Source organism: Squalius cephalus (assembly GCF_949319135.1).
Source record: "Squalius cephalus genome assembly, chromosome: 11".
In the NCBI taxonomy this organism is placed as follows: Eukaryota; Metazoa; Chordata; class Actinopteri; order Cypriniformes; family Leuciscidae; genus Squalius; species Squalius cephalus.
The window spans coordinates 32,176,603-32,196,584 of record NC_137132.1 but is presented as its reverse complement, the minus strand read 5'-3'; positions in this window follow the sequence as shown (position 1 = coordinate 32,196,584).

Sequence of the window (19,982 nt, the reverse complement as noted above, 5' to 3'; positions counted from 1 at the left end):
AGTAGAAAGAGCCCTAATGGCCAAAGGTGAAGGCAAATTGCGCACCTTGTAGGCCTACTTATGGTTTGTTTAGCCGGGAGCCCCACATTAGGTGACCCGAAACACACTACAGTAGGTCCGACCTCCTCCAAGAAGAGGACCTCTCAAGGTAAATACTCGGAACTCTGACTGGCAGAGCAAGGAACCTCTCCTCTTCTGCCGACACATGTGGTGGAGGATGAAATGCTTGCAGGATCATGGACCTAGCCATGTTAAATTGCACTTGAGGCACATAGCTGGGTCTCGGATGCAGGATGGCCTTAACTCCGACAGGGTGAATCTGACTGCAGTAGATGTGAAAGATATTATGTGGAAGTCCACAGTAGTCGATTGTCGAGTTCACGCGCGTGATCATAGGTAACTAAACCTATGCGTGTGAACTCGACAATCGACTACTGTGGACTTCGACCGAAAACAGGAAGAAAATACAGGTATGTGCGCTGGCTGAATTAACATCACTTTTATTAATATCTTTCACATCTACTGCAGTCAGATTCACCCGTGTTCACTCTGAAGGAATCACTCACATGGCTGGGCACTTGTAATGACACATCAAGGATGTTAAGAGGCTAAAAGCAGGTTTAAAACTTGCCCCATTGAAGTCAACAGGGTGCAAATTTTAAAAAGAGGATAACACGGTGTAGGCAACACCGATTTTTGTCGTTGTTCTCTGTACTGACAGCACTCCAAATTTACAAAAAAATGAGCTCAATGTTAAAATTGACTGGAGTTCTCCTTTAATGCCAGGGCTTGGAGATCTCCCAGTCTCTTTATAAGAAGTAGCTAAGAGAAAGGCTATCAAGAACGTGAGGTCCTAGGCAAAGCTGACTGAAGGGATTCGAAGGGAGCCAGGGATAGCCCTTCGAGAACCACCGCCAGGTACCAGTAAGGAACCCTGGACCTGACTGTCAGTCTCATCCTCCATGTACCATGGAGAAATAGTATGACCAGTTGGTGCCTCCCCAAAGGCCCAACATTCAGTGGTGCATGGAACCCCGCAATGGCAGCCACGTACACCTTACGTGTGGACGGGGAGAAATTAGTAGAGAAATGATCTTGAAGAAACTCCAGAACTGAAGCCACTGGGCAGTTAGCTGGACCTAACTCATGTTCTCTACACCAAGTGGAAAAACATTCCACTTGAGGCCATATAATCTCCTAGTAGACGGAGCCCTAAAGATAAGTATGGTTTCAACCACCCCAGATGATAGACAGCATCTAGGTACTGAGCCCCCTCAGAGGCCAGACCCACAATTTCCACAGCTCCGGGCGAGGATGGAATATAGTGCCCTCCGCCTGAGACAACAGATCCCTCCTCAGAGGAATCTGCCATGGCGGATCTATCAGGAGTGAAATTAAGTCCAAAAACCATACTCGGGCCGGCCAAAACGGGGCTACCAGAAGAAGACTGATGCCCTCCTGACGGACTCTCTCCAGGACTCCCGGGAGCAGAGCGATCGGGGGAAAAGCGCACAGGCGAAGCCTCGGCCAGACCTGTACCATGGCATCCAACCCCAGCGGGGCTGGATGAATGAGGGAGAACCAAAGTGGACAGTGGGACGTCCCTCGAGATGCAAACAGATCCACTTCCATTGGTCCAAACCTCTGCCATATCAGCTCCACCACCTCTGGATGGAGTCTCCATTCCCCGGGCCTCAACCCCTGCCTCGACAGGATGTCTGCTCCCTGATTCTGAACCCCCGGGACATATATTGCTCTTATAGATAATATTTTCCCTTGGGACCATAAAATAATCTGATGTGCCAATCTGGATAGAGGCTGCGATCTGAGTCCCTCTTGTCGGTTCAGATACGCTACCACTGATGTATTGTCCGAACGTATCAAGACGTGGTAACCTTTGATGTATGGGAGGAAGCTCCTCAGAGCCCTGAACACAGCCAACATTTCTAGGCAATCTATATGCCAAGAATGATGATGGTCCTGCCACAGACCCCTGGCAAAGCTGCCGATAACCGCGCCCCAGCCAGTGAGGGAAGCGTCTGTCGAAATGGTTTTCCCGCGACATGACGCCCCTAATACTGGCCCTTGGGACAAGAACCAAGGTTTCTTCCATATTAATAGGGAACGAAGGCATCTGCGCGTAACCTTTATTATACAGAACGGATTCCCCTTGGGGGAAAAACCCCTTGGCTTTGAGCCACTACTTAAGGGGCCTCATGTGTAGAAGGTCCAAAGGTATTGGATGTTGGATGCCGCTGCCATGAGGCCCACCAGTCTTTGAAATTGCTTTACAGTGATGGCCTGGCCTAGCTTTATCCCTGACACCATGGTCAGGATGGATTCGAAACGTGCCGGAGACATACGTGCCTGCATCGTAACCGAATTCCATACCACGCCGAGAAAAGTAGTTTTCTGAGCTGGTTCTAACACACTTTTCTTAGTGTTGAGTCTCAACCCTAGGGCTGGGTAAAAATATCGATTCATCAATGCATTGCAATTATTTGTTTCTCAATTCAATATCGATTCATCAAATCCTATGAATCGATTCAGCCCACCAGCCAGTGGCGGCGCTGTGGGCAACACTCTAGTGAGAGCGTTCAGCGTAGAACAAGACGCGCTTTAAGTTACCAAAACAGCAAGATGACGGACAGCAGCTGCACTCCATTCAAGCCTGCACCAACAACGTTAAAAGCCGATGTTTGGGCTCATTTTGGATTCCACTGTAAGCCGGGAACAAATGAAGAGGTGGACAAAACCAAAGTGGTCTGTAAGCATTGCCACACCGTTCTTAAATATTGTAACAACACAACTAACTTGCGCAACCACCTAGCTCGACACCATGCAGATCTAATGCAACAAAAACAATCCAGCGTGGCTAAGCCGGATAATTCTAAACAAACACAACTCGACAAAGCCTTTCACTGCAAATTTCCTTCAGGCTCCGTTCGTGCACAGAAGATAACGGGGTCCGTGGCCGTCTACATCTGTAAAGACTTACGCCCATATAGTGTTGTTGAAAACGTGGGCTTTAAATACATGGTCAACACACTTGAGCCACGGTACGCCATACCTACGCGTAAACACATCACAGAAGTGGCCATGCCAAAGCTTTACATGGAGGTTAAGACGGAGGTTTTGGAGTCCTTAATGTCGGCGGAAAAAGTGGCGCTTACCTGCGATGGCTGGACCTCCAGAGCGACCGACCCGTACGTAACCATCACGTCTCATTTTATTTCAACTGATTGGGTCCTTGTGTCAAACATCCTGCAGACCAGAGCGCTCTTTGAAAGCCACACAGGGAACAATATTGCTAAATTGCTCACCGAGGCAATGAATGAATGGGGCTTGAATGACAAAGTGTCAGCAATTGTAACATATAATGCAGCTAACATGCTACGAGCAGTTGGACTGACAGAGACATTGCACATAGGCAGTTTTGCACATGTCCTAAACTTGGCATCACAGGCTGCTCTCAAGATGCCTGCAGTATCAAGGCTTCTAGGCAGACTGAGGAGGATCTCCGCATTTTTCCACCGAAGCACCATAGCCAGCCACAAACTAAAAAAAAAACAGAAACTGCTGGACCTGCCACAGCACAAGTTAGTGACCGATGTACCAACGCGTTGGAATAGTGCATTTGAAATGGTGGAAAGATTTTTAGAACAGCAAGCTGCTATCTCTGCTGCACTACTTGCCCCTGAGATAAGAAAACAAGAGAAAGATCTGAGCTCCCTTACAGAGGCAGACATAACAGCAGCAGAGGCTGTTGCACTGGCTCTGAAGCCAATGAAGAAAGCCACCTTAGTCATATCTCAAGAAGGAACCCCAACTCTCTCTGTCATCGCCCCTCTGAGAGCAAGACTTCTGGAAGAGATGCATCCGGCCCCAACTGATCCTGTGATGGTGAAGGAGATGAAATCTGCTGTGCATCAGGATCTCCAGAAAAGGTATTTATTATCATTATGACACTTTATTCTAAGACAGTTGTGTTGTATTATACTAATTTCATAATGATAATTTTTATATTTTTTTGTAATAGAAATGCATTATATTTATTTTAAGGTACACAGGCATAAAGGAACAACTCTACTTAGCTTCTGCCCTGGACCCACGCTTTAAGGCCCTGCCTTTTTTGACTGATGATGAGCGTGAGGAAGTCTTCACCCAACTCACTGATAACACTAAGACATTGGCAACTGAAAAAAGCTCAGTAAGTACTGTATAGTGTGAATAACAACTATGTATTTTTATTATTAATGATACACTGCAATTATGAATTTAAACCTAACTATATTGTTATATACACTATTTTGAAAAGGGTGATAACTATTTACAATACAATTCCTTTGCTTTCTCAACAGAGTGGACCAATAAATGCAGAGGCCAATGAAGCAGAACCAGCTGAGGACTCTGGACCCCCATCCAAAAAGAAAAGAGACTCTTGTGCATTGGCAGATCTCCTTGGGCAGACATATACTCCAGAAGCAGACTCCATAAAAACAAGAGATGATGCAGTAGATGAGGTGATGAAGTACAAAGAGGTAAAACCAGTACCACTCAGCACTAATCCACTCAGCTGGTGGAAGGAACATGAGGTGGAATTCCCTCTTTTGTCATGCCAAGCTAAGCGATACCTCTGTATTCCTGGTAGTAGTGTACCAGCTGAGAGAGTCTTCTCAACAGCTGGTGACATTGTCACAGCCCAGAGAAGTGCACTGACGCCTGAGCATGTAGACCAGCTGCTTTTTCTGAACAAAAACCTGCATGTGCACTAGTTTGATAACAAATGCTTCAGAGTTAACATGTTATTGTACTAAAATGTTATGAGTTATATGACGGAAATGTCTGTAATGGCCTACATATAGGCACAGTAAATAAGCCAAAGGTTCTCTGATCAGCTGTTCAGTGTTATTTATTGTATTGTTGACAAAATAGCACTTTGTAATGTTATATCTATGGTTGCACTTTTTTTTATGAGTATGCACATTTTGTGCTTCTGTTTACATTTCTTTTATTTCTTTTAACTTGAATGTATAGGAAGAAAAACAGTTACACTTAGTTACATGCACTTTAGAGGTGTTAATAAAGCACCTGTTTGTGGTTTGTATTCAACACGTACAATTTTGTACAGTTTGTTCTGTTAAATAAACCATGATTTGTTCTTAAACATTGGTAATACTGCACACATTATTTGAAAATATACTCAGGTACTTAATTACTTGTGTATTTACTTATTATTGAATCGATATCGAAGCTAATAAATCAATATCGAATTGAATCGAAATCGAATCGAATCGAAGCCTCAAGAATCGAAATCGAATCGAATTGTGAAATTCCTAACAATACCCAGCCCTACTCAACCCCAATTTCTGAATGTGGCCAAGGACGATATCTCGATGCCGAACTGCCATTTCTCGAGACTGGGCCAAAATGAGCCAGTCATCTATATAATTCAGTATATGGATGTCCTGAAGCCTCAGTGGAGCCAGAGCTGCATCCATACACTTAGTGAACGTGCGGGGAGAGAGTGCTAGGCCGAACGGAAGAACCCGATATTGGTACGCTTCGCCCCCGAAAGCGAACCTCAGGAACCTCCTGTGACATGGAAGGATGGAGACATGAAAATAGGCGTCTTTTAGATCCATCGTGACAAACCAATCCTCGGTTGATTCACGATGATGGGAATAGTGAGCATCTTGAACCTGAATCTCCTCAGAGAACGATTCAACTGCCTCAAATCTAAAATCGGCCTCAGCCCGCTATCCTTCTTTGGAACTATAAAGTACCGGCTGTAAAACCCGGACTCCCTGTCTGGTAGGGGAACAATTTCTATGGCCCCTTTGACCAGTAGAGTCTGTACCTCTTGTTCCATAACCCGATCCTGTTCTGGAACCACTGCAGTCGGTACCACCCCAGCAAACTTGGGAGGTCGGTGACCAAACTGCAGTCTGTACCCATATTTTATAATATTCAGGACCCATATAGATATATTCGGAAGGCATTGCTATTCTTCTACAAAATCTACTAAGGGAACCAGCCCCTCGAGACTGACCTCGGGTGATTTTCGAGCACTATTCTCGACCTCCTGAAGCAGAGGACCGACAGGAAAAAGTCGAGAAAGATTTTGTGATCATAGTCGGTGCCCTGTTGCAAGCTTTTTGGGCTAACACCACGGTGTGCATTCGCTGGAAATCGATGTGGCCTGAAGAGCACTTTACAGCGGGATACAGACATCGATTTCCTGAGGGCTCCCCCAGAGGGGAGGCTCTTTCGGTTTCATTCTCGACACCCTGAAGTGGAGGACCGGCAGGGAATAATCGAAAACAGTTTCCGATATGCGGACACGAGCACTGCCTGGCCGCAAGCCTTTTGGGCGGGCACTACAGTGTGCATTCGCTGAAAACCGATGCGTCCCGAAGCGCACTTGACGCTGGATACAAACATAGATTTCCTGAGGGCTCCGCGGAGGAGCGATTCTCGCTCGTCTCTCCACGGGGGGCGGGACAGCCATCTTCGTCTCGTTTTCGATACCCTGACGCGGAGGACCGGCAGGGAAAAAATCGAAAACTATTTTCGACGTTTGCTGCTCATCATTTTAACCTGTTAACCGTTGCCAGGGCGCCCGCGCACTGAAGCGTTTTTTTATTTATTTAGTTCAAAATTACTATCAGATTTAATGTTATACCTTGACAAACTATACATCATTAAAAAGATATAAGACTCAAGTTTCAGTATTTGACCACTATTGTATTCTTAGAAACTTATAGCGACAGTTATTTCTTAATTTGTGTCAGGAGTTATGAAATGAAAAAATGAGTCGATACCTTTAATATGAATTATGCGCGTCAGCCGCTCCCATTCAGAAAAAAACTCTGTGCTGTCGTCATGACAGCGATTCACAAAACAACGTCCCTCTGGGCTTTAGCTCAAAAATGTGCAGATTTGGAGAAATATTGATAGATTCTCATAGGTTTACATCAGATTTCTATAGACAGGAATAATATTTATTGAATTTATACCCAAATGCGTCGATGTAATCATTATGAGCGCTTGGTACTCTATATACTGTGTTTTCAATTCATACCAATAGCCTGAGGGCGCTATATGCACAATAATAGTCCATATATGGAACATGAAGAAGAGCCATGATCATGTGACATTCCAGGACGTCACTGATACACACACAGCTAAACAGAGATCGCTGTAATGGATGTAACATGCAGATATAGACGTTTTGAAGACAATAAACATGATTGCAATGATATTTGATTTACCTGTGTTTTTCAAACCATGCCAGGTATTTTCATAATAATAGATTATATTTATAATGTAATGCTAATCCATATAGACTATCATTGTGCAGAATTGTTACGAACCCTTTTTTTAAAAGTGGCTATGTAAGGGTTTCACAACATAAAGAAGGACACGTGAAACACAAGTGCGCTGCGTTGACGTTTATTATACTCACAAACATGTAAAAACTCACGAAACACGTATCACAGATAAAGAAACCTACTAAACTTCAAATAATATGAAGGTAACAAATATTAACAAGACGAACAGCAAAGTAATTTAACTAAATGAAAAGAAAAAGAAAAAGAAAAAGAAAAAGAAAAGCTTGTTTGCTGGTTCTCCTCTCACCTGCCATGCTCCGCTTCAGCGTCCTTATAGTGGATCAGAAAACGACTCCAACGAGATGCAGGTGTATAATGATACACAGGTGCGGACCTAATAATAAACTCAGACGCAGGAAAAAAAAACAGAGTCATGACGTCATCACAAGGTGAGGAAAACACGAGAGACAAACCGTAACAAGAATACTATAAAATAGTATATTTTCTGTCTGATTTTTTTATCTGATGCCAAATTAGATCACAGAAGATTATTTAAAACACTCGACTTTCGTTATAAAGTAAGTTTGGAGCACAAACATGGTTTTAATCTCATAAATTGTCGTGTATTGATGGTGTGCTAAGCTAACATGCTAGCTAACCCTTGGTGCACCTGCCAGGTCTAGCAGTTATTCTTTTATGAATTTTTTTCTAAATAGGAATGCTTACTGAAATGTTTCTTTATTCCAGAAGGGCATTTGATACAGTTAGATACAGTGAGAACTTTGATAAAAGAAATTAGGGATTGAAACCCTATGAATAGCCTGTGAATAGCCAGTCGTTAGTAGCTATAATGCAGACAAAAGAAATGCATATTTAGAGCCATAACCAGGCTGGAGAGGTGTGAATGTGTGCAGGGGGAGACTGAGACTGAATGGGGCTCGTTTGCACCACAAAACAATAGAGACAAAAGACTGAATAGATGACTTAGAAGATGACTAAACATCAGTAGCATTTTTAGAGTCTAATCAAAATAAAGTATCTTGAAAAACATTTAACTAAATACAGAGTTTTAGACTTATCTTCAGATTTTACATATAACATGGTCAGACATGTGGCTTTAACTGCAGTGCATTTCTAGATTGCTACAGAGCCAACTTCAATTTTATTTTCATGAAAATGTTTCATAAAAATACATTTCTAATAACTTTACACAATTTTATTGTTCACAATTCACAATTTATAACTATATTTTTCATTATGACAATAATTAATTCTACATTTACAATAAACTACCAGGTGTCAGCTTTCAAATGAGATCATACTTGTGCTTTTAGTGCAAAGGGATCAGGAACTGTATCTGTTTCAGTTTGGGTATGTCATTTCTGGGGATTTTTCAAAAGTGGGGTTGCCGGTTAACAGGTTAATTCCTCAGAATTAAATGCAGCCAAAAACACTGGATAAGTGAAACACGGTCTAGATGGTAGGCTGAATTAAAATATCTAACTTCTTAAAGTCAGATAATATATTCCATCATTTCAATTACATCATTTTAATTTATAGAATTAAATGCAGCCATACAGATGGTGCCCAACCAGAATGAGACTTTTACCGCCGCCGTTCCCGCGGCGGCAAAATTGGGATGTGTATTTGCTGCCTTTTACCGCTGAGTGGCGCTGTAATCACAGACTTTGAAAGGTGTCAGTTTATTCTCTTTATGACGTAATCTGCCGCGGCAGTAATCTGAGCTGAGGTCGCAGATAAATTCAAGATAAATATTGTGGTTAAACGAATTCAAATTCATTAAATTTAAACAAAGTAGACGCACGTTAACATTGTGTGCCCTGTTTTTCTATAATTTAGAAAGGCTATGTCAATAGGTTACTTGTCATTTACTTTGTGTTATTTTAATGTGTTTGTAGATTTATTAACTGAAACATAACAGTGAAATAAATTAAAATAATTTACCGTAAAATTAAAACATTTTCAGGACTTGCAGTTACTAACCGATGTTAGTCGGTTTAAGCATTCTTTGTTATATTCAGAATTAAATAGGCTTACATGTTGTATCAATTGAATTCTTTAATAAATAATCAACCACAATGCCTATTACTGCCGCAGCAAAAATAAACCAGTCGAATTTCAAAGTCGTTCGCGAAATGACTAGGCTATACCGGGTGCCGCAAGTGACAGGGCAAAACAGCAGCAACTGCGGCATTTTAAAAGGTAAGTTTCCTATCTGTTTATTTAAAAAAAAAAAAAAAAAAAAACATGGCGCAAGATCTTGTAAAAAAAAAAAAAACGTTTTTCATTATTTGAACAAAAATGAGACTGATTGAATATGTAAAAATATAAACAAACAAAGCAGAGCATAAAACAAACTTTTAGGGAAAAAATATAGGCCTATTATGCTACAACAGAATTGGTTAACATTAACGAAAGCAAAATATGTAAAAATACATTTCAAACAAACTAAAACAAAACAAATTCGTGGCCGAGTGGTAGGCTATAACTTACGTTTCAATAATTCAGATGAGACGGGTTCAAATCCCGAGCAAACATGGGCTACTTTTTTATTATTAATGCAGAGAGATTTGATAGTTCTAAAATATTGCTACACCAATATTGTTGTATTATTGTATAGCCTATATTAAATATTTTATATTTATAAAATAAAATTACCATTAATTTCCATTTTACATTAGGGACAATTTTTATCCAACAGAATGGCTGAATTAACATCTACATAATAATAATAATAATAATAATAATAATAATAATAAATAAACAGCACAAGGTCTTGTAAAAACACTTTTTTTTTTATCATTTTTTCGACACATAATTTCGAGACAATAAATTGCCAATGTTAAAAAACTGAGCAAATAAAAAAAGAATATAACAAACTTTTAAAACAGAGAAAATAGTAGACCTAGGCTATTCAGACGATAGCTCTGTGGTCAATGCATTAACAATAGCCTCTCGGAGCTTCAAACGATCTGAGATCGAATTTCAGTGTAGACGACAGTGTTTGTGTTTTTCCATTCTTGATGCTTAAATATGCATCTGTTTATTAAAGTCAATCATCTTGTTTAATTATCAATTTACAACATAAATTTGCTACATTCCAGTTGAGCCGCTGCAAAGACGACACATCTGATGAAGGAAGACTGTCAGCCGATCGCACCAGAAAATGAAGATGATGAAGCTCGTCTTTAATCTGCTAAAAAGAAATTTGTGTGTGAATCATTCACGAGATTGAGATGACTGACAGTGATACCCGGCCATAGCAACGGAAGACATTTTTCAAAACAGATCGAACAAATCAGAAAAATACTTTCAATACAGTATTGCTTTCAATTAAAAAATAAACAATGAAAATGTAAAAGAAAAAGAAAATTAATTAAGTTTGAAAACCCATCGCACATTTCAAGGTATGAATAAAGTGTCGGAACAGTTTATTTATTTAAACAGGGTTGCATCCATAGAGTTTATTCCCTTTGTGATGCAAAATAAGAAACACAATCTTATTCTTGCAACATTTTAAATTTCTATTGTCAAAGAAATTGCAGCTAAATTAAAAAATTAAAACGGTACAAAACGAAAAAAGTTCAAAGCAACATAAATTAAGAACAGGCGTTTTTCTTTGTCTCTCTCGCGCTGGATATTTTTTTAGTAAGTTTGGTCTCCCTCACTGCGCGCGGCGGGTCTTTCTCGAAATTAAGCATTTCAGCGTAAAAAAACACCATACAGCTGATAATACTGTATATGTCGCTGTGTGTCATCCACACAAATCAAGAAAGAAAAAACTGTAACAAATAGCTTTTGTTCCTTCAAAGATACAACATGCCTTGCTGAATTCACCTCACAATAAAACGAGGTGGGTCGCGAATTAAAGAGCTCTGTATCTGCTAAATTTAAATTGTGTGTGGAAAACCTTTAAATACAATCAATAAAACTACAATATATAATTTAATAAGATATAGGGCCTACTGTACATAGGCTATGGACTTGTGGAGATTTTGAGATTAATCCTTAAAAGAATTTTGCCTTTGCCTGCTCATCAGGCTGGCTCCGACACTCTCCATATGAAAGACGGAACATTAACACCTCTGTCCTGCACCCCCACGATAAAGCAACTATTGCCTTCTCCAAACCCCCCACAGGCTAGCTGAGTTTGCAAAACAAAACAAAGCGTTTGCCACTCGTCGTGGTTTGCCAAAACACTTCATTATAAACTTCAATATTTCATTCAAAACAATCTCAAAACGCTTTGTGACATTTTGAAAAGCCGTGGATGCATTACTGCCACTGGAACCATGAACGCAAATACTGGTTCTGATTTTTTTGTTTGTCGTTTAAACGTCATATATATATATATATATTTTTTTTTAACAGAACTGCTTTTGAAATTACGATTGGAATCATTATAGGTTACAGAAGTAAAGTCATTGTATAATAGGCTATTTGTTCCTTAGTGTAAAATGGAAATGCATGGTGATTTTATTTTGTAAATAGGCTATAAGCAAAAAACGATGTTTTAGAACTAGACAAATCTCTCTGCATCAACAATAGACTATAAAATGCATTAATAGGCTAATATAAAAATATCAGTAGTCCAAGTTAGTTCGGGATTCGAACCCGTGTCATCTAAATGATCGTAACGTAAGTTCAACCACTCGGCCACGATTCACTCGTTGTGACATGGCCTAACGTTCCAGTGTGTGTTCGCTCACACGAGCGAGAAGCGCTCTTCATTCAAATGAACACGCCGCCGTGTTTGTCGAACACTAATTCAACATGCCAGAAAAAAACCTGACTTTGGAACAATGCATAGCGCCACTCGTCGTCGTGTGCCAAAAAATTTACAATAATTTAGTTTCATTTATTTCAGTGTTAATGTTTGAGTTAAAAAATCCTCTACAAATTAAATTAACACAAAGTCGGCTACAAGAGTCCTTTATAGGCTAAGTAAAAAGCAAAGGGCTTACAGTCTTAATATTTAGGCTACTTTGCTTAAATTCGATACATTTATTTTCAGTAGGGCCTAATAAATTTGTAGGGATGTAATTTCAGTATGCTTCACCAACGCTATGTATTTAATTAAAGTTCCAAGAGGTCTGGTATATATTTCCTTCCCAGCTGACACAAAAACATCACAACTTGTGCTTGCTGCGAACACAATTTATTTAAGGTGTCTCAACTGTACACAGTCTACCATACAGTGTGAATTCGTTACAAGGTTTTATTTAATTAAATTAATGTGCAGCAATTTGTACAAATAGAGTCTATAGGCCTACTATACTGTTGTAGCCATTAAATAATCTCATTTAGTATCATATTTGTTAAAATATTATAATGTTATTTTTTTCCATCTATGTTGAATATGAAAAGTGAACAGCACGAGTAAGATAGGATGCATTATATCGAGAGATGGATATGGAGTGGGTCAGACATGATTTTGACCACTTCATTAAGTTTTGTTTAGTAGAAAACCTTTATTTAAAGTGAATTTCGTTTTCTATAAATTGTATCTTAATTTGAATAAATTTTTCATCAAGCAATTGCCTGTATTTAATAAGTAAGAGAAGCAAATATAACAGACACTAATCATGGAGGCGCCCGCGCGGTCACTTGCGTTGCACGTCAGCTGGAGCGCATCTCATCCTCCTAACTTAACGAAACTCAGCGTATGCCTCACACAGACATGATAAATACATCAAATACACAAAGCTTGAAATGTCTTCAAACGAAATAATTCAAAACGAAAAGAAAAAGGCTACTCTCTGATTATGTCTTTATGTGCATTTCTCTCTATGTGCGTTCACTACAAATATGGCGATCGTCAACTTCATCTTTGCAGTCGACACTGTCAGAAAACACTAGTTTATTGATAAAAATCAATGCACGTGTGGCAGGTCTAATGAGATATATCCTGCCTGCAGGTGGCTGATTAATTCATTTGAGCTCGTCCTATCAGTGAGCTGTAGTAGCGCATATAAAAAAGCTGGTTAGAGTGTATGGTGCCATGAGGCACCGCCCCTTCCCGTGTCGTCATTCAGGTATGTTGGGTGTTGTGAGCTGGCCGATCAATGGCATACTGTAGCTAACATTAGCTTATTTCCAGGGCGACATGCAAGATTTCGCGGCTGGCATTCGGCTGAGGTTGTACTCTTGATGGTCAGAGTATGGTTGTTTATACTTCATGTCCGGAATGCTTAGTTATTGCCGACGCGCACGCTGTTCACCTGATAGATGGGATGAGCCCACATGCATGTTGTCTGCCTGACTGAGTTAGTCCCCAGAGATCGCACCTAAAAGGTATGTAGTTTTAAATTTGCGCCTACGTTAAATGACAATCTGTTGAGAGAAACAGCTTTTATTAATTGTTAGCAGTTAAATCACAGAGTTTGTCTGATTGTTTATTTGTAAATTTATAGATGTAGTACGGACCAACAGGTCGCATCTGCACCACCGATTAGTTTCTGTGCGGTTGACTGCGTGGGACTACTTCTGGAGGCGTTGCTGCTTTGCTGCTCTGCTGCTTTGCTGCTTTTGCTGTTGCTTTGATCCGCTGTGGACAAAGGACTGAAAACACTGTCCTTTGTGTTTATTTTAGTGTGTGTGCCTCCATGTGAGCCCTTTATTTCGGGGTTGTCTCTGTGTCTTGTGACACCAGGAAAGTTTTCTTTTCATTTGTATTAGTTTTTATTTTGTATTTTGACTCAGAATTTTGTAATATGTTTAACGTGAAACTGAACATCTCTACTCCAATTTCTGTCTCTTGGAGTGACAGTTCTGAGTGTGTTTCAACAGTGACAGTTCTGAGTGTGTTTCAACAGTGACGGTTCTGAGTGTGTTTCAACAGTGACAATTCTGAGTGTGTTTCAACAGTGACAATTCTGAGTGTGTTTCAACAGTGACAATTCTGAGTGTGTTTCAACAGTGACAATTCTGAGTGCGTTTCAACAGTGACAATTCTGAGTGTGTTTCAACAGTGACATTTCTGTTCCAGGAGCTGAGTGCACAAAGCAGGGGCGGATTGTTGGTGGTGGTCTCCCTCACGAGTGTGGTGTGCTGAGTGGTGTGTGTGTGTGTGTGTGTACTGGTGTGAGTGTATATGCACAGGCGTACGGAAAAGGTGACTTGTCGTGGAGGCCTTATGTGCCCTTATCCACTGCTCTGCCTCGGCTCCTGTCCTGCTGACTCAGGTCGCTCCATGTGTGCTTGTGGAACCACAAAATTGTCTACATTGAGTGCTGTTGATGTTTGTGCATTTTATATTGATTATTTATCTTTAATAAAACAAATTAATATTTTTGTACCCACGTCTCCTGCCGCCTTACTGTGGACGAACCTGTGTTTCCTTAAATAACAAACTATATTTTATTGTCCCTGGCAAGATTCCAGGGTGGCGTAGTCGTTAGCAGAGATCATTTATGCTTAAAATCATTCTATCCCATCCTCGTGCCGCTACATTCTGGCGTATAGTCGGCAGGATTCCACAGTTGCCAGGTGGAGACGTGGGTAATCATATTGGTTTATATTTGGTGTTTTGTGTTTTCTTGTGTTTTTTTTGTAAAGCAAAGCAGCAGCGTCTGTCTGGATTGTGGAGAATTTTCCCTTTTACCCGGGATCTCCTGTCGGCGGTGGTAAGTGTCGTTTACTCTGGGAACTTGGGGCTCAGTTAAGAAGGCAGACAAGGAGAGGCTGTGTTAAAGAAAAGGCCTGGGCGTTACCCGGTTGTAGGGTTGTCAGGTCCCCATCCTTTTAAACGGTTGGGTGGATTTTAAATACCGTGTTGATCGACACGGGGAGCGTATTTAAGTTTGTCGAGCTCATGCACGGTGAGCGGTTTGAGTTTTTAAATATAACCATATTTAGTCATGTAAGAGGACTCGTGTATCACTTGTTTCTCGTCATTTTAGCCGTCATGTAAGAGGACTCGTGTATCACTTGTTTCTCGTCATTTAGCCGCCATGAGTAGCCGTAAAGGCAGAGGACCTGTAACAAGTGCCTTACTCACGATTCTAGTCACGTTAGAGGACTTGTGTATCACTTGTTTCTTGTCATTTTAGTCGTCATGTAAGAGGACTCGTGTATTACTTGTTTCTCGTCAGTTAGCCGCCATGAGTAGCCGTAAAGGCAGAGGACCTGTAACCAGTGTCTTACTCGTGTTTTTAATCATGTTAGAGGACTTGTGTATCACTTGTTTCTTGTCATTTAGCCGTCATGTTAAGAGGACTCGTGCATCACTTGTTTCTCGTCATTTAGTCGCCATGAGTAGCCGTAAAGGCAGAGGACCTGTAACCAGTGCCTTACTCACGATTTTAGTCACGTTAGAGGACTTGTGTATCACTTGTTTCTCGTCATTTTAGCCGTCATGTAAGAGGACTCGTGTATCACTTGTTTCTCGTCATTTAGCCGCCATGAGTAGCCGTAAAGGCAGAGGACCTGTAACCAGTGCCTTACTCACGATTTTAGTCACGTTAGAGGACTCGTGTATCACTTGTTTCTTGTCATTTAGCCGCCATGAGTAGCCGTAAAGGCAGAGGACCTGTAACCAGTGCCTTACTCACGATTTTAGTCACGTTAGAGGACTTGTGTATCACTTGTTTCTCGTCATTTTAGCCGGCATGTTAGAGGACTTGTGCATCACTTGTTTCTTGTCATTTAGCCATCATGTTAAGAGGACTCGTGTATCACTTGTTTCTCGTCACTTAGCTGTCATGTTTGAGGACTCGTGTATCACTTGTTCTCGTTAATGATTTTAAGTGCGTGACTTCTGTGTCTAATGTGGTTCTGCCCTCTTTAGGCCCTGGAATTGAGTAGCGCGGGTTGCTTATCGTCGGGGCGACGATACAAAAGGGAGGGGTAGATTGTGGCAGGTCTAATGAGATATATCCTGCCTGCAGGTGGCTGATTAATTCATTTGAGCTCGTCCTATCAGTGAGCTGTAGTAGCGCATATAAAAAAGCTGGTTAGAGTGTATGGTGCCATGAGGCACCGCCCCTTCCCGTGTCGTCATTCAGGTATGTTGGGTGTTGTGAGCTGGCCGATCAATGGCATACTGTAGCTAACATTAGCTTATTTCCAGGGTGACATGCAAGATTTCGCGGCTGGCATTCGGCTGAGGTTGTACTCTTGATGGTCAGAGTATGGTTGTTTATACTTCATGTCCGGAATGCTTAGTTATTGCCGACGCGCACGCTGTTCACCTGATAGATGGGATGAGCCCACATGCATGTTGTCTGCCTGACTGAGTTAGTCCCCAGAGATCGCACCTAAAAGGTATGTAGTTTTAAATTTGCGCCTACGTTAAATGGCAATCTGTTGAGAGAAACAGCTTTTATTAATTGTTAGCAGTTAAATCACAGAGTTTGTCTGATTGTTTATTTGTAAATTTATAGATGTAGTACGGACCAACAGGTCGCATCTGCACCACCGATTAGTTTCTGTGCGGTTGACTGCGTGGGACTACTTCTGGAGGCGTTGCTGCTTTGCTGCTCTGCTGCTCTGCTGCTTTGCTGCTCTGCTGCTTTGCTGCTTTTGCTGTTGCTTTGATCCGCTGTGGACAAAGGACTGAAAACACTGTCCTTTGTGTTTATTTTAGTGTGTGTGCCTCCATGTGAGCCCTTTATTTCGGGGTTGTCTCTGTGTCTTGTGACACCAGGAAAGTTTTCTTTTCATTTGTATTAGTTTTTATTTTGTATTTTGACTCAGAATTTTGTAATATGTTTAACGTGAAACTGAACATCTATACTCCAATTTCTGTCTCTTGGAGTGACAGTTCTGAGTGTGTTTCAACAGTGACAGTTCTGAGTGTGTTTCAACAGTGACGGTTCTGAGTGTGTTTCAACAGTGACAATTCTGAGTGTGTTTCAACAGTGACAATTCTGAGTGCGTTTCAACAGTGACAATTCTGAGTGTGTTTCAACAGTGACATTTCTGTTCCAGGAGCTGAGTGCACAAAGCAGGGGCGGATTGTTGGTGGTGGTCTCCCTCACGAGTGTGGTGTGCTGAGTGGTGTGTGTGTGTGTGTGTGTGTGTGTACTGGTGTGAGTGTATATGCACAGGCGTATGGAAAAGGTGACTTGTCGTGGAGGCCTTATGTGCCCTTATCCACTGCTCTGCCTCGGCTCCTGTCCTGCTGACTCAGGTCGCTCCATGTGTGCTTGTGGAACCACAAAATTGTCTACATTGAGTGCTGTTGATGTTTGTGCATTTTATATTGATTATTTATCTTTAATAAAACAAATTTATATTTTTGTACCCACGTCTCCTGCCGCCTTACTGTGGACGAACCTGTGTTTCCTTAAATAACAAACTATATTTTATTGTCCCTGGCAAGATTCCAGGGTGGCGTAGTCGTTAGCAGAGATCATTTATGCTTAAAATCATTCTATCCCATCCTCGTGCCGCTACACACGCATCACCGGATTTACAAATACACATCTTGCTTGTTGCACGCACACATATTATGTCAAAAAAACGAAATATTATGTTGAAATCACATTATTATTAATAATACATCTTTTAGAATATTTGATTAAATGCTGATTGTAACTTAATATATGCCTTGTCTTAATATGACCTACTTAATATAGGCAATAGGCATATAATAGCCTATATAATAGCCTAAATTAGCAAAACTTGGCCACTAAATATTTAATTTTCAATTACTTTAATTATCACAATTAAAGTTTTAATTTTATTAAATTGAACAAGCGCAACTTTAGCTGTTATGAGAAATTAATCTAACGAAATCTTAAATCTAATAAATCTAAAAAAAAATTCTAACGCCAATTCAACATGTCAGAATAAAACTTGATTTTTGAACGATGCGTAACGCCACTCGGCCTGGTGTGCCAAAACACTACATTTTAAACTTCAATGTTTAATTCAAAACAATCTCAAAACACGTTGTGACATTTTTTTTAAAGCAGTAGCCTAGCCCAGGGGTTCCCAAACTTTTTCATTCTAGGACCCACCTAGACAAGTATAATCAATCTCAAGACCCACTTGCACTGGTGCTACCAACTTTCTCAGTTGGTCGCACCAGCATGATTTGGTTGCACCTTTTTTTTTTTTTTTTTTTTAGCTACATGCTATGGGATTAATCAATGCATGCTGATGGTCTTAATCTGCATACCCTAGTTTTGCACTGATGTAAAAAGACTGACAGTGACAAGCCTTCATGTTAGCAAAATATTTTTAACTTTTAACTCTTAAATTAAAACAAAAAACAAAAAAAACATGTATGTTCTTTAATTTTTGATTATAATTTTACCGTCTTCACATAGGGATGGGAAATGATAAGATTTTATCAATAATAATAATGCCACTGACGATTCTGCTTATCGATCCGAATCTTTAACGATTCTCTTATCGATTATTGATAGCACTGTGTGTGGGAAAATGTGGTCATATGCTTTTCAAAAAAAACAAAAAAACAAGGGGTTTTATTTTATTTTAAAGCTTAAGCTTAAGCTTAAACTGTACTTTTATGTAATTTATGTAATAAATAGAACCTTATTGTAAAGTGTTACTGATTAGTTATACACCGATTCAGACGTCTCCTGAGTTCACTGTTGGAAAGATCAGTTGTTTTAACCATTCATTAAAATGAATCGTTCAAAGGAGTCATTAGTTCGCGAATTGGACGTGTGCGCGTTGTGTGATTATCCCAGCAGTTAGGACATGGACATCCAAGATTTGTGTCAACACAGAAAACATTTCATCACTGGATCATTTTTTTCTTTAATTAAAGTGTTGTTTTATGTCAGCTGAATGTCTGGGACGCTTTTCAGAGAAGATAAGGCAACAACTTATTTAGCACAATTCACACCCAACGGTAATTAAGAAGAAAACAATCTCCGAATGCTCCACATGAAACTTTGGTCTTCCGACCTTTTACCACCGTGTTGATTTATTTTGATTAATATGTGCGAGGGAGAGAGAGCAAGACAGTGCCTAGTTTGGAGACGGTGAAGTCTTGTTTACTTTTTCGCCTGGCTCCGAAGAGAGAGAGAGAGCGCGCGCGACCTCTCTCTCTCTCTGCTCGTTCTTTCAGTTAAACATGCACTGCGACTCTGTCACATATGCGCAGCAGTTCATCTATTAGGCTACTCACCGATCAAATAAGACTTTGGCGGGACAAAAATTCACTTTGGCGGGCGCTAAAACTCACTTAAAAGTCGTTTGGTCATTAATCGGACTGGTTTTGTTTCACTCATCGTAACGTAAATTTAGCTGCAGGTAAGTGCCTTTGCGCGACCCACCTTTTCTCACTGCGTGACCCACAAGTGGGTCGAGACCCACAGTTTGAAAACCACTGGCCTAGCCTATACATTAAGGGCATTGAAACCAGGATCTTAACTAAAACCCGTTCCGCGTAATCTCTGAAAAATTATACCACACTACTCCATGTATTTTTTTTAAGGACTGCTTTTGAAATGACTATATATTACTATGCAATTGTATCGCTCACGAGAGCTCTTCATTTATCTAATTCCTCAATAGAATAGTAAAAATATTCAGCGTCATTGCTCCTAATATCGTCTCTATTTTTAACTTTTGATTCTATTTTTTCAGTTCTAAAATTGATTCTATCTTTGGTTCTATTCTGTTGTAGCCTAATAGGCCTATTTATAT